Source organism: Macadamia integrifolia, chromosome 5 (assembly GCF_013358625.1).
Source record: "Macadamia integrifolia cultivar HAES 741 chromosome 5, SCU_Mint_v3, whole genome shotgun sequence".
In the NCBI taxonomy this organism is placed as follows: domain Eukaryota; kingdom Viridiplantae; phylum Streptophyta; class Magnoliopsida; order Proteales; family Proteaceae; genus Macadamia; species Macadamia integrifolia.
In genome coordinates, this window is record NC_056561.1 from 27,433,675 (window position 1) to 27,449,446 (window position 15,772).

The window sequence follows — 15,772 nt, forward strand, 5'->3', positions numbered from 1 at the left end:
CTCATGAATCAAAATGAGATATATTTTACATCTCCCAAACCAGTAAGGAGCATTGCACATGAAGGGAAAAGAAAAAAGTATCAACTACTAACTACAGCACCTTATAGTTCAGGTAACAAGCGGATGAACACCAGTATTAGTGTCCAACATTGCACTTGCTGTAAAAATATTATAAAAGTAATTGTCTCCGCTGTATATCTTACCACATAGCTTTACAGTCAGAACCAGAAGTCAGATATAACAAATTCAATGTGACTTAAATATGCATTTGAATTCATTAAGCTCGACATGTAATATCAAGATCTCCTGATTATTCTATTTCAGAGAATGGGATAATGCTGCAACCTTGCTTTTCTTTTTATAGATAACAATAATTTATTAATAATGGATAGCTGAAGTACAACAATAAAGAGACCAAAGCGGCGAAGCTGACCCTAGGAAAGGGGCTACATCAAATGATAAGGACCCAAATGCAAAGACTTTCTGATGCAGCAGCAAGTCAGGCTATCGGATAGGTAAGAACTGGACTACTATTGGATCAAAATTGGACTTAGAAACTGGTCCAATCGATTGGACCACAACAGTGTCCTAATCATAGCTAGTTAAAACAGGAAAGTAAGAAAAACTTTGTTCGGTACGGCATGTTCAAAAGGGAAAAGAAATGGAACAGGATGGTAAAACAAAAGGAAAAAGGAAAAACAGAAAATATGGGTTTTAAACATTTAGAATAGAAAAATACAGACCAAAATGGCAATACACTCACATAGACCAACCATAACATCCAAGAAAAATACATATAATATCAACAGCCCACTCCAAATGAACAGGACATAAATAATGTTTTATTTGACAAAGGACCTTTGAAACCATCTTTTTTATTTGGGTGAATAATAAATCCATTACCAAGAAGAAGAAACAATGCGGAACATACAGCCTGAAGGCAAAAAAGGAAAAAACACAAAACAAGGAAACCCAAAAGGGGGCAACAGGCCCCAAGGGGGGAGAGAAGAGAGGGGGAGACCCCAGCAGACAACAATGGGCTTGTTCCTAGGGGAGTCGCGAACAGGTCTAAGAGGGAGAAATGGAGCTTTGTAACATCAAAGAAGATGGCAACAAGAAAGGACTCGTTTCCAAACCTAGGAGGAAAAGGGGAAAGAGAAGAAAAGGTGATCAAAGTCTTCACAGCCATTCCAAGAGAGGCAACAAGAGGAAGAAGGCACAAGAATGTGGTGGAAGCAGAGGAAGGAGAGGGTTGGAAGGTAATTGGAGAAATCTCTCCAAGTAGTAAAGCTATTCCAGGGGATGTGGCCTTTAAACCAAACAACTTTGTGCCAGAAGACAAGGAGATGAGGGGAGTAGATGAAGTTCCTGGCAGTGGAAGAGGAGAAGGCACCCAAAGGAGAGGGGGACCAAGGATCTTATTAGAAGGCCTAGGCTGGGAGGAGGGGAGGGAGGGAGGGAGGGAGAGAGTTCCATAACGAAAGAAGAAGAGGAGAAGAAGAGGGAGGGGACCAGGAACCAAAGGAGATGATGGAAGCAACAAGAGAGGATTTAGGGAGACCCGAAGAGTAGATTGCTCTGGCGCCAATGATAGAAAGGATACCAAAAGAGTGCCAGTTTTCCAGCTAGAGGGAAGTAGAGAGGCCATCAGAGATGGAAGTCTTAATAGCTCTAAGGGCAGAAGGCTTGAGGTTAAGGATGAGTTTAAGGGTAGCAGCCGAGTTAATATCTGAGATTCCTTTGAGGCCAAGGCACCCCTCAATCTTAGACCGGTATATGGATTCCCAACTAAGGGGATGGAGGAAACAGGATGAGTCAGTCCCTTTCCAGAGGAAGGAGCACATGAGGGATTCCACCTTGTTGATGATAGAAGCGGGAAGCTTAAAGACACCAGCCCAATAGATGTAGCACGATTGAAGGACGGATCTGATAAGCTCAAGGCAACCGACATAGGATAGGAGCTTACCTTTCCAAAGCTGAAGCCTTCGACAAATGAGATCAAGCATAGGGGTGCAATGGTGGGAAGATAGGAGGGAGGAAATGAGTGGCAGCCCACGGTATTTGATTGGGAGAGAACTCAGCGAGAACCCCAAGGAATTAAGGAGAGAGCTTTGAGGTCATTAGACACTCCAGAGAGAAAGAGATGGCATTTAAGGAGGTTGGTACGAAGACGCGAGAGGGATTCGAAGAGTTGGAGAGAGGAGAGGATAGATTAGATGGAACAGGGATCGGCTTTGGAGAAGATCATGAGATCGTCAGCAAAGGCAAGGTGGGTGAGGCTTAGAGCTTTGCAGAAATAATGAGAATAATGGGTGAGGTTTTGAGCTTTGAAACCATCTTATTGAAGAAATAATGAGAATAATGAATTTTACTGAAATTGACATCATTTTTTTCATATTTGAACCCCACAATATCTACAAAGTCCAAAAGGAAAAAAAAAAAAGGATTTTTGGAAGTGGGGGCTCCTTGCACATTATCATTTCTTTATAAAAAACTATTAGACATTATGCTAACACGTGAGTAAGGGTTCCCTGCTAATTTTAATTGGTACTAGGACTGGGTTATCATTTCTTAATGGAATGTAGAATGTGGACTTTAATCCCACAATGAAAGCGTGGATGAGGATGAAAGAAAGTGGTGGCTAGAAAAGGAAAATGAACAAGCTGAAAAAACACAACCCAAGCTGCAGGATTTGTCAGATCTTGCCCATGTGTGCAGCATGCATGGGACTGATGCACTCGAAAATAATATTTTCTAAACTCAATAAATCATTTTTTTTAATTTAAAAAAGGGGGGGGGGGGGAATAAGTTTAAAACAAATATAAAAAAATGCCCCCTTTTTTGCCATATCTTTTGGAGTAAAATGGAAAACGGCATTTTATTCGGCCAAAACAGGAAAACACATTTTAACTATGGTGCAGATTCAATGAATATGTCCAATTTCAGATCTCAGTTTACTGATCATATCAGAAACCTTATCAGTCCAAAAAGTGGAAGCAATTTAACAGCTTATATATTTTTTTTAATTGGTTGGCCGGAATAGGAATAATTAATTCCCAGAACTTGATTGTATCTGTTTTCTTTATTGTTTATAGTGTTGAGTCAGGATAGAACTCTCCATTACAGCCTATGATTGTAGAGAGTTAGATAGTCTAGCCTTTATACTTTTTGTTTCTTTTAGCTTTCTTAGTCAATTTTAGATATGCACGTAAGAAGGTCAGTCCCCCACCCATGATTGGATGCATAACGAAAAGCTTTGCTGCTACTTTGGTCTCTGGTTTTCTAGTTAGATGACTGTGTTCAGATGATAACTCGGTGGATTCTGAGTGTAAATTCTGTGGATTCAGTAAGCTGTAATCTGGTGGATCCCTGATTATCTACCATTCTTCCATCTATCCCTCTATCTTCTCATCGATTTCAGTTTCTTGTTCCAGTACAAAACCTACATCAATTGATATCTGGCCGTTGGATCTAAATCATATTTTGCAGTTTTACTCTCCACGCTGAACTAAGGACTCAATCTAAATTTCCTTTTGATCACATCTGGTTTGACTGAGCTATTTGATTTCTCCCTTGCATAAGAAAAGGGAGCAAGAGAGAAGAAGGAAGAGGAAGGTTAAAGAAGAGAATAGACTCTCCCACACCTATATTGCATCACTAATATGATATGAGAAATTACATATACCTTCCTACGGAGGTAAAAGGTAAAAAAAGAAAAAATAAAAATACAATATAAGAATACAAGATAATAAACCACTTCCTAAAGTACCCCAATTACATAAACTCTGACACTCCAACTCAAGCTAGATAATAAATATCATAGATTCCTAACTTGCACAAAAGGGTACTGAACTAGTGAGAGATGAGCTTTTGGTGAAAATGTCTGCCAATTGATCACCTATCTTCACAATAGGGGTGCAAATGTAGCCAAAGTCTATCTTCTCCTTGATAAAATGTCATTCTACTTCAATGTGCTTTGTTCTGTCATAGTGCATAGGATTGTGAACAATACTTATAGCTGCCTTGTTATCACAATAGAGCCGCATAAGTCCTCCAATGTCAAACCCCAACTCTAGGAGCAACTGTTTCAACCATAGGAGTTCACAAAATCCTTGAGCCGTTGCCTTAATTCTATCACTGCACTTGATCTAGCCACAACAAGCTGTTTTTTTCCTTCTACATGGGACCAAAGTACCACCCACAAATGTGCAATAGCTCAATGTAGACCATTTTTTTGAGATGCATTCAGCCCAATTAGCATTCGTGTACCTTCTATCCTCAAGTGGTTGTGCCTGGCATACAATAGTCCTTTCCAAGGAGAGGACTTTAAGGATATGAGAATGTAGTATACAATATCCACTCTTGTGGGGCATGCATAAACTGGCCCACCACTCCCACTGCATCAGTGACGTTTAGGAAAGTCAAAGACAGATAGATAAGCTTCCTCACTAGCCTCTGGTATTTCCCCACATCAATAAGAAAAGGACCGTAGATTTCTCCTGGCTTGTGATTCTGCTCAATAGGAGAATTTATAGGTTTGCAACCCAATATCCTTATTTCTTTCAACATGTCCAGCACAAGTTTTCTTTGACATATTTTTATTCCCTTCTTAGACTTTGATACTACAATTCCTAAGAAATACTTCAAGGGCCCCAAATCTTTGATTTCAAATTGTTAGGCCAAGTAGGTCTTCAGCTTAGCTATCTCAGCTTTTTCATCTCCAGTCACCACATTGTCATCAATATAGACAATTAGGGCTGTAATGGTGTAATTACCTTGCCGGGTAAATAAGATGTGATCAACTTGACTATAGTATTACTCATTCTTCAGAATGGCCTACTTAAACCTCTCAAACCAAGCCTTTGGGGACTGTTTAAGACTATATAGTGTCATTTTGAGGAGACACACTTTCCCTTCAGCTGAAGGCAGCTTCAAATTGGATGGAGTTTGTATATACTCCTCCTCTTATAAGTCACCATAAAGGAAGACATTCACCATAAAGGAAGGCATTCTTCACATTAAACTGATACAATGGCCAAAATCTATTTGCCGCCAATGATAAGAGAACTCTTATTGAAATTATGTTGGCCACAAGAGAAAATGCCTCATGATAATCAATCCTATATACCAGACCATACCTTTTGACCACTAACCTTACCTTATACCTCTCAACAACATTATCTATCGGTTCTTATTTGTGTAGAACCACCTGCATCCAACTGGAACTCTCTCTAAAGAAGATCAGCTAGTTTCAAAGGACAATTCTACTCTAGTGCCATCATTTCCTCAGACATAGCTTGCTTCCACTTTGGGTCAGACATGACCCTAATGATATTCTAGGGAGTGGAAATAGAGGAAAGGGCAGCAGTAAAAGCAAACACCTATAGGAGAAAGAGAGAGCATTATAGAAAACAAACTGGGTGATAGGATTAATGCAAACTCTCTTTTCCATTCTAATAGCAATAGGAAGGTCTCACTCTGGAGGAAGAGAAGGAATATTACCTGAATGATGAAGGACATCGTAATGTGGATCCAAAGAGGAATCTTGGAAGGTCTTCTTTCCCTTTCTTTTGTACATAAGTAATTTCTCATTACCAGAATCACCACCTAAATTATCACCAATATCAACAACATCCACCTCTTTGTGTTTTTTCCAATGTCAAGCATAAATGGAGGAATAGGTAACGAAGGAAGAAAGGGTATGACATCAGAAACCTTTTCACTTCATCTATTCTCCCCGTGAAGAGGATGTTAATGAGAAGCAAAGAATCACACTTAATCAAAGAAAATAACATCTTTGGAGAGAATGCACCTTTAGGAAGAAGGATGGTAGCACTTGTAGCCTTTTGTTAATACTTAATAGAGGAATATCCAAGAAAGAGGCATTTGAGGGCCTTAGGGTCAAGTTTAGTCCAAGAGGATTTAGCATGGACATAACAAATACATTCAAACACCTTAGGGGAAGAGAGAAAGAAGAAACCTGTGGAGACAAGGTTTCCAACTTCCAAGGGAGTTTTAAAACTAAGAAGTGTAGGCATGTGATTGATTAAGAATGCAATAGTATGAAGAGAATTAGACAAAAAACTTTTAGGAACACGAATGCCAAATAGAAGGCTTCTATTAACTTCTATAAAATGGTGATTTTTCCTCTCAGCTAGCCATTTTTTTGGGGTATATTAACACAATCCAAATAATGGATAATGCAATTATCAGTAAAAAAGTTTTGGAGCCCACCATACATGTACTCCCCACATTTATTAGAATGGACAAATTTAATTCTAGTATCAAATTGAGCACTGATCATTTAATAAATTTTGAATGCATCATGTACATCACTCATATGTTTTATCAGAATAGTCCAAGTGGTAATGGAATAATCATTAACAAATGAAATAAAGCAGCAATAAACAAACAAAGAGGTAGTAAGAGAGGGTCCCCAAACATCTGTATGCACACTATCAAAAGGAATAGTAGATCTATTACTATGATAGGGATAAAGAGAACAAAAATGTTATATAAACATTCATGGTTCACATTGAAAGACATGGGAAGAAGAAAAAGAAAAAAATAAATGAGGTAACTGTTTTCTCATAACAACAAAAGAGGGATGTGTTAGAGATATTAGTTATGTTGCTCTAAGGGTAGTTTAGGAACTTGTCATGTTATGTTTTATTTTTTTTCCATTTTTCCCTCCTTAGGGATGTGTGTGTAGCTACTTGTAGATATATTAGTGAAGTAATATATTGGTGTTAGTGAGATTTTACCCACTACACACCATTCCACCATTCCGTCGCCTCTTCTCCTTCTCCCTCTTCTACTTCTTCTTCTTCTCCAACTCTCATCTCATTGTTCTTTCCCATCCACATATTTTAACTTAGTATCAAAGCTGTAAGGTTGGTTTGAGTGTCGAGCTACTAGTCTCCTCCCTTCTTTTATTCCCTTTGGAACCCTAAGTTACAAAGGGGTTCCAAGTAAAGGGACTTCTATGTGAGAAAATTGAAGAAACCTTGAGAGAGGCATGCAAGGAGACCATGAAGACACGAAGGGGAGTTTTCCTTTGAAGAAAGAGACACTTGAAGGTTGCAATAAGAAAAATCAGGTCTAGGTAAGCTCACTGCCAGTCCTGGACCATTTTTTCTCTTTCTCTCATCTGGTCAGCTTTGGAGCTGAAACAAGCTTCATTCGGGTCACCTTAGGGTGTATTATCACCCCTCTTGGACTCACTACAAGCCTCAATGAGTTGTGGCTACACAGCTCAATTCTTCACTGAACATGCCAGCCCTTTTTTTGGCTATTTTGTTAAGAAATGTGACTTATGATGCTTCCAATTGCTATGTGTTTGTAATGTTTAGTGCTATTGAGCTCCTATGTTATGATCCTACACCTTGAATAAGGTAGATGGTGTGAATTTCTTTAAAGTATATACTTGGTTTGGTTGCTGGAATTTTTTCTGGCTCAGGGAAAGAAAATTTGGGTAGAATGTGTACTCCCCACCTTGTGTGTGACCTTTTCTCTACAATATGTCTGATGATAGTGGACTTGGGGCTCTCTTTGGGGATATTTCAGCTAGTGCATCGAGTGGTTCTACTCATCCTACCTATATGGATTTTGATGATCCAAATACTCAAATTTTTATTGTGAAGTTGACAACATAAATTACGTAGATTGAGCTCATTCTGTGAAGCTTTCTTTATGGAGTAGGGGAAATCTCAGGTATGTTATAGGTACCATTAAAGCTCCTAACCCAAATGATCCTTCATATGCAAAATGGGAGATTGAAAACTCCACTGTTATGACATGGCTGATTTTTTCTATTAAACCTGAGATTGGAAGAAGGTTTATGAGGAAAGAGACTACCAAGGATATTTGAGATGGTGTTACTAAAACTTTTGGCCATGTGGGTGACTCGGCTAAAGTTTATCAATTACTCCAAAAGGTTACTGACATGAAGTAAGGGGATAGGACCATTTCTGAGTACTACAATATTGTCATTAGTCTCTGGGAAGAGTATGATCACTATAGGAACCTCCAACTGTCTAATCTTGAAGATGAAGCTAAGGTTTATCGAACACTTGGAAGGAACGTGTTCTTATCTTGCTTGGTGGTTTGAATCTCGAGTATAAGCCAATTCGGATACAAATCTTAGGCCTGTCTCCTCCTCCATCCCTCGATGAAGTGTGTAGCTATCTGCAGAGTGAGGAGACTAGGTGGGTGGCCATGGAACCTACCCCCCTCTTGAGCAATCAGATCTTACTACTAGCTCTCAAAGAGATTGGTATGGCGGTGGCAAAGGTCAAGGACTACCTCATGGAGATGATAGACGATATGATCATTGTGGGATTCTGTGCACATCAAAGAGAGATGTTGGTTTCTTCACATCCTCTTGGCATCCTTGGTGAATCTAGTGGTGCTCGTGGTGGACGTAGAAGGGGAGCTAGAGCCCATAGTGTTCAGGCTGAGACTGATATTATAGAGTCTGCTTTTAGCATACAGGTAGAGCATAGTTCCCTCACTAGGGAGGATATTACAAGATTCTGCAAGGTCAACTCACAACTGGGGGGCTCATCATCTTCTTCATTTATAGTGCCAGATTCCTCAACTTCAACCTTGCAAGTTTCCTCATCTGCTCCTTCCACAGCTCCATTTTGGGTTATCGATTATGGTGTTATAGATCATATGACTAGTACTTCCCTTTATTATGATATGTACTCTATTTGTTCAAGTAGAGATAAGGTCAGGGTTGCTGATGGCTCCCTTTCCTCCATTTCTAGTAAAGGTAGCATTCCTGCTACTTCTTCTATTTCACTTAATTCTATTCTTCACATTCCTAAACTTACCACTAATCTCTTTTTTTTTTTTTTTTTTTTGAATAAATAATTCATTACCAAAGGAGAAGAAAATACATACAAGCCTCTAGGAGGGGAGGGGGAGAAGCAAAAGAAGGATCTCAATGAGGATCCGGGGTCCTGATCATAGATCTAGGAAGATCCTAAGAGGTTATAATGTGAAAATTTCTTGGGGAACGAGGACAAAGGGAGGAAACTTTTGAGAACTTGGTTTTGACATAAAAAAAGATGGAGCTCCAAATCTTTCCGAGAGGCCAAGAGTTGGAGGTCCATTTTCTTTGATTCCTCTCCATCCAAATTTGGTTGATGGTTGCACAAAAGGCAAGTTTGCCCACAATGTTATAAGTGGTCTTTCCATAAAAAATCATATCCATCCAGATCCATTCCCTATGGAAAGGGAGAATTTTTCTATTGATCGACCAGCACTAGAAGAGAGCTAAAGCCCAGATAGAGGAAGAGACAGCACAGGCAAAGAAGAGGTGCTCTATGTCTTTCGGCTCAGAGCCAAAAAGATAATAAGCCAGGGGGACCGGAATCCTTCTTTAAATGAGGAAAGCTTGTCTGGGAAGACAATTCGTGAAGACTCTCCAAAGCCATTAAGCTTTGCGTAGGGATATGATGCTTAAACCAGATGAGCCATGGGGATGAGGGGCCCTAAGATCGGACAAATTCCCAAGCCACTTTAGCTGAGGAAAGCCCATTTACCAAATGGGTCCACAGAAGGGTGTCACTTCTTGGGAGACCAGCAGAAGGAATGACAAGCAAAGCATTCCAAATCTCTACCATCTGAGGAGAAGAATGAGCTGGGGGAGACCATGATTCTGAAAATAGAATGTCAGCAACCTTGGCAAGCTTTGGGAGCCCAGAACTATAGATGGTCTGGGCACTAAGAATATGGGAGAGGAGCCCAATTAGGTGCCAAGGGTCAAGCCAAAGGAAGGTAGAGGAACCATCACCAATCTGAGATGAAATAACTTTAAAAGCAATAATTCTAAGGGAGATCATCTTACACCACACCCAGGAGGCATCTGAGGGGATGCACATAGACCAAAAAGTGTCCTGCTTGAGAATATTAAAGTAGACCCAATTCACTCAAATGCTTTTCTTCTTAGAGACCACTTTCCAAACCAACTTGAGTGTTCCCACATAGTTAACATCCTTTTTGGGAAGGCAAATCGTAGCCCAACTAAGGGGCCGGAGGAATCTAAAGGATTCACACCCTTTCCAGAGGAAGGGAACAAATATGGATTCCAGCTTTGAAGAGATGGACTTGGTCAACCTATAGATTCTAGACCAATAGATGTAGGAGGCTTGGAGAACATATCTAATAAGCTCAAGGCGCCCAACAAATGATAGAAGCCTTCCTTTCCATAGTTGGAGGTGCTTTCTGATGAGATCCAATATAGGGGAGCAGTGGTGAGCAGTGGGCGTAACAAAATCCTTAAACTACTGTGTCACCTTTTTTCTTTCTCATTGTCTCTTTCATGATTTGGTGACGAAGTGCATTATTGGCAGTGGGCGTGAGGAGAAAGGGCTCTACTTACTTGAACCTCAATCATCTTTTTTGGCTACAGCTTAGTCTTATGTGTGTGGACATACTGATAGCGGTTCTATGGATTCTGTAATGTTGTGGCACCAACGTTTAGGTCATCCAGTTAGAATATGTGGATGAGAAAGAACAATGAGATGAGAGATCAAGCTCAACATTGAGACCTACCAAAAAATCATAAACATGGATTTTGTCTTCCCTTTTCTTGAAGTTTGTAACATCTGTGGTAGTGATAGGATGACTCCTCATAAAAATCCAGCTAATGCCATAGATTCCTTAACTAAGAATAGTACTAGCATAAATTCATGTTCTGCTGCTTGAGATCATGGATCTTCTTGCGCAACTTATACACCTGAGCATCTTTGCTGATCTAGGAATATGTTCCCTTGGCAACCCTCTAGATCTTGGTAGCAATGTCTAACAGTAGGTAACCCCTATAAATATTGGATTCATAGAATTGATGAGAAAGGATATCGCAAGAGAATTGTCAAAACTCCACTTCTTCTAAAATGGACTAATAACAACAGGCTTCTCAGATTCCCCTGTTAAGTAGCTAGAATGGCCAAGGGAATCGATTGGAAGGAAGAAAAGGAAGGTGGGAAAATATCCATGAGAACCATGACTGCAATAGTAAATATGGTTGAATTCTCAAACATGGCTGTTGATCAGTGGTGGAACCGAAAACTCAACAAAGAATCTTGAAAGCATTCAAAAATTTCAGATCTGAAACCTATAAAGGTTTCTTAAAGCATACTGACTCACCAGAAAAAAAAAAAAAAGGAAAAAGATCCCTCGGTGGGACTAAGAAGTCACCACCAAGGGGATTCATAAAAAACAAGACCGATTGACTAAGAGATAGACTCAACCGAGAAGGAAGAGAGAAGGCAGAATAGGAATGAGAAGCAAGAGAGAGAGGGTGAGAAGGAGAAGGCAACTCAAGTCGCAAGAGAGAGAGGGATTCGAGTCGCAGGAAGAAGATCGAGAGAGAGAGAATTTAGGTGGAGGGTGGTGGTGGTGGTGGCGGCGGCGGCGGCGGCGGCGGCAGCGACTCTAGGGTTCTAATCCCAACATGAATTTATACTCTGATTCCAAGATGGAATTAAGGAAATGAGACTTGTGTCATTTGGACACAGTTCTAGCTTTATCTAAAAGAAACAGTATGAGTATGATGACAAGATTACCGTTATACCCATTACAATATTGCAACATAATATGATATGAGGAATTACATACACCTCCTTAGGGAGGTAAAGGTTAAAAAGGAAATACAAAATAAGACAATAATATAATAAACCAGTTCCTAAAGTACCCCCATTACATAACTCTAACATCCTTATCCCTGCAATTTTGGTTTAACTTGAGGTTTCTTACCCTCAATCCCTTCAGTGCCTAAAACCTCAACACTTTCCATCCACAAACACACACTAGCCAACTCAAATCCTCCTTGAAAAAAAAAAAAAAATGGCACAAGGCTGTAGCCTCCTAAAGAGGAAGAGGTAGCATCAATGCCGCCACCTCAATCATGAAGCCACTGAATTACCAAGTGAGAGTTTCCAGCCATTGAACAGTTGCCTAACCAGTCAGACCAGAAAAAAACCAAGAAAACAACAATTTCGTGATTTCTAAAAAGACTATTGCAATCCCAACAGGCCCAGATTCCCAATAGAACTGCCATCAGTATCGAGTTTAATGACATTGGGAGCAGGGGATCTCTGATGATGAGCCTTCCTTGAAGAAAATAACAAGGTCCCAATGCCACAAGTAGTAGTCAGTGAGGATACCTTGAAATGCGTCCCATTTGGAAGCCCATCTGACTTTCCTCAACAGAATCAGTTCATACACATGTTGAATAGATTTCTGCCAGACAAAACAGTTGGAAGTTGAGAAAAGTAAGATTAGAGACCAACAAGAAAGGGAGAAGAGAGGTAAAGAGGAGAGGGAGAGAAGATGAGAGGAGAAAGAGAGAGATGAGGGCAAAATGTGAATGAGCTCTTAGCTCATTTCACCTATATTAGTTCCAAGTAATACTTAAGGAAATTACATATTCCTCCCTAAGAAAGGTGAAAGAAAAATAAGAGAATACAAAATAGGACAACTTAACATAAGACAGTTCCTAAAGTACCCTTGTTACATACATTCCAACACTCCCGCTCAAGCTGGAGAATAAATGTCATACATTCCCAACTTGCATTAGAGGGAACTGAACAAATGAGGAATGAGTCCTTTGGTGAAGATGTCTGCCAACTGATCACCTGTTTTCACAAAGGGTGTGTAAATGTTGCCAGTGTCAATTTTTTCTTTGATGAAGTGCCGATCCACTTCAATATGCTTTGTTCTATCACGTTGCACTAGATTATGGGCAATGCTTATGGCTACTTTATTATACAGTAGAGACGTATAGGTCCATCAGGATCACATCCCAACTTAAGAACTAGCCGTCTCAACCAAATGAGTTCACAAACTCCATGAGCCATTACCCTATACTCCGCCTCTGCACTAGATCTAACTATAATAGGCTGTTCTTGCTCTGCCATGTAACCAAATTACCACCCACAAATGTGCAATAGCCGGAAGTAGATCGTCTATCAGAGATGGATCCAGCCCAATCAACATCAGAATAACCTTCTATCCTTAGGTGATTGTTCTGGGAATATAAGAGTTATTTCCCTGGAAAGGACTTCAAGTATCTGAGGATGTGGTACACAGCCTCCAAGTGCTCACTCTTGGAAGCATGCATAAATTGGCTCACTACTCCACTGCGTAAGTGATATCAAGGCGAGTCAGAGATAGATATATTAGCTTTCCCACTAGCCTCTGGTATTTGCTTGTATGAACAAAAGAAGAACGATAGTCTTCTCCTAACTTGTGATTATGCTCAATCGAAAAACTTGCCGGTTTGCACCCCAACATCCCTGTTTCCTTTAACAGGTTTAATATAAATTTCCTTTGGCAAATATTGATTCCCTTCTTAGACCTTAACACTTCAATACAACTGTCCTAGGTCTTTAATCTCAAATTGTGTAGCCAAGTAGGCTTTCAGCCTAGTTATCTCCTTACTATCATATCTAGTCACCACAATATCATCAACAAAGACAATCAACGCTATGAGGGTACCATTACCTCTCCGGGTAAATAATGTGTGATCTGGTTGACTCTGGGAATACCCATTCTACAAGATGGCCTGCTTTAACCTCTCAAACCAAGCTTTTGGTGATTTCTTGAGGCCATATAGAGCTTTCTTTAGGAGACACACCTTACCATTAGTTACTGAAGATTTAAAGCCAGGAGGGGGTGCATATACACTTCCTCCTTTAAGTCACCATGGAGGAAGGGATTCTTCGCATCTAACTGATATAAGGGCCAATTTCTATTTGCCACCACAGATAAAAGAACTCTTATAGAGTTATGTTTGGTCACAAGAGAAAAGGTCTCTCCTGGCAATCAATTCCATAGAGCTGAATTGCCCTTTGGCCACCAATCTTTCCTTATACCTCTCAATAGCACCATTTGATCGGTACTTCGATTGTATAGACCCACATATATCCAACTGGAACTCTTCCCTTGGGGAGATCAACCAGTTTCTAAGTGTCGTTCTTCTCAAGGGACATCATTTCCTCAGACATGGCTTTCTTCCACTTGGGGTCTGTCATAGCCTCAATAACAATTTTAAGAATAGAAGTAGAAGAAAGAGCAGCAGTAAAGGTAATACCTATAGAAGAGAGAGCATTATAGGAAACAAATTGGGCTATAGGATTAGTATAAGCTCTCTTGCCCTTTCGAACAGCAATAAGGAGGTCTAACTTGGAAGGAGAAGAAATGTTACCTGGCTGAGGAGGATGGAACTCAGGATGTGGATCCAAAGAGGACTCTTGGAAAGTCTTCTTTGTCCTTCTTATGTATATAATAATCGGTGCCTTCTCTATACAAGGCCCACCAGTCTCCATAGTGTTAACATCATCCACCTCTTTATGTTTCCCAATATCAAAAGAGAAGGGAGTAAGAGGCAAAGGAGTAAAATGGAATAGCATCAACAACCTTTTCACTTGCGTTCCCATTCTCCCCCTGAAGAGGATGCTGATAAGGAGCAAAGAAAGGCATAGACTCAAGGAAGGTGACATCTTTGGAAAGAAATCGCTTACGAGAGGAAGGGTGATAACACTTGTGGCCTTCGGTAGTAGAAGAATACCCAAGGAAGAGGCGCTTGAGAGCCTTGGGGTCAAGTTTGGTGCAGGAGGATTTGTTAACAAGCATGTAAAAATTACAAACAAACACCCAGGGAGGAAGGGAAAAAGCAGAAGACTGAGGGAACAAGAGGGCAACGGGGTTTTGGGACCCAAGGATTTTGGTAGGCATGCGATTGATGAGAAATGCAGTAGTAAAGACAACTTCAGAGCAAAAACATTTTAGGAATATGCATACCAAATAGAAGGATTCTACCAACTTCTAACAAATGGCGATTTTTCTTCTCAACGACCCCATTCTATTGGGGGGTGTCAACACACGCAAGATAATGGATAACACCATTGTCAGTGAAAAAATCTTGTAGATCACCATATATGTACTCTCCCTCTTTATCAGACTGGACAATTTTGATACTGGTTTCAAACTGGGTGTGGACCATTTTATAAAAGTTTTTGAAGGCATCATAAACCTCACTTTTCTATTTCATAAAAAGGGTCCAGGAGCAACAAAAGAAATCATCAACAAATGAAACAAAGTAATGATGGACAAATAAAGAGGTAGTAGGACAAGGTCCCTAGATATTAGTATGCACAATGTGAAAGGGAACAACAGACTTACAACCATGATAGGGATAAGAAGAACGACAATGTTTAGCAAAAGTATATGATTCACAATGAAATACATGAGAAGAAGAAAAAGACGTAAATAAATGAGGTAATTGTTTCCTCATAACAGCAAAAGAGGGATGTCCCAAACGTTGATACCAAAGCATCACAGAATCCATAGAACTACTGTCACTATGACCATATGCATAGGATTGCAGTCTAGTCAAAAAAGATAATTGTGGATCAAGGTGATAGAGTCCACTCTCCTCACGTCCACTACCAATAATCCTCTTCATTACCAAATCCTAAAAAAGACAGTGAGCAAATCCTGAAAAAGACAGTGGGAAGGGAAAAAAAGTGATACAACAATTCAAAGATTTAATCAAAGTACTCACAGACAAAAGGTTCAAGGTAAGGTTAGGAACATGGAGATCTGATTTAGGTGAAATAGAAGAAGTAAGGGGAATATTGCCTTTACCAGAAACAGAGGAAACAGTACCATCAACCAACCGAATCTTATCCTTACCCGAACAAATGGAGTAAGAATCATAATAGTAAGACGTACCAGTTGTGTGGTCAGTGGCCCCAGA

The 15,772-nt window shown here is 40.0% G+C and overlaps 1 protein-coding gene across 4 annotated transcripts in view; it reads right to left on the bottom strand.

Moving 5' to 3' along the window:
• The window catches only part of LOC122078843 (serine/threonine-protein kinase nak1), a 50,218-nt gene that overhangs the window by 17,011 nt on the left and 17,435 nt on the right, over positions 1-15,772 (bottom strand). The gene's annotated exons all lie outside the window — the stretch shown is intronic.